The sequence below is a fragment of the Pteropus vampyrus genome, unplaced genomic scaffold, assembly GCF_000151845.1.
Source record: "Pteropus vampyrus isolate Shadow unplaced genomic scaffold, Pvam_2.0 Scaffold138, whole genome shotgun sequence".
Classification (NCBI taxonomy): domain Eukaryota; kingdom Metazoa; phylum Chordata; class Mammalia; order Chiroptera; family Pteropodidae; genus Pteropus; species Pteropus vampyrus.
Window position 1 is genome coordinate 971,708 of NW_011888919.1, and position 801 is coordinate 972,508.

The window sequence follows — 801 nt, forward strand, 5'->3', positions numbered from 1 at the left end:
GCCATAAAACAAGTCTCAATTAATTTAAAAGGATTAATCAGACAAAATAAGTTTTCTAACCACACTGGAATAAAATTAGAAATAATAACAAGGAAATTCACAGATATGTAGAAATTAAACAACACACTCCTGAATAACCAATAGGTTGAAGACAAAATCACAGGTGAAACTAGAAAAGTAAATAATATAGAAATTCAGTGTTTGGGATACACTAGCCATGTTTCAGGTGCTTGGTAGCTATTCATGCTGTTGGACAGTGCGGCTCTAGACGCAGCCTGGCCCTTAGTAGATGCTCAGTAAACACTAAAAGGACCAAATGAAGAGAAACTCAGTGGGTATACTTCACCCTGCTATGTCTATGCTGGGCCCACCCTTAATGAAAGTCCACCCTGGGGCCTTCGAGGGATGATTTTCCGGTCTGTCCCTCCAGGAAGTTTGAGAACATCTACATCGGCTGGGGCCACAAGTACAGTCCCGAGAACTTCAACCCGGCCCTGCCGGCCCCCATTCAGCAAGAGTACCCCAGCGGCCCGGAGATCATGGAGATTAGTGATCCCACGGTGGAGGAGGAGCAGGCCCTCAAGGCTGCTCAGGAGCAGGCCCTGGCGGCTGCGGAGGAGGAGGAGGAGGATGAGGAGGAAGATGAGGACGAGGACCTGGATGACTGAGGCCCGGTAGCCCCTTCCCCAAGCAGGTAGATAGCAAGTTTTCCCTTGTACATAGTGAGTTATGGGTTGTTGTTCACTGTTGGTTTGCTTTCTGTCCCTGGAGGGCAGGGGTAGAAAAGGAAGGCAGCTGCTC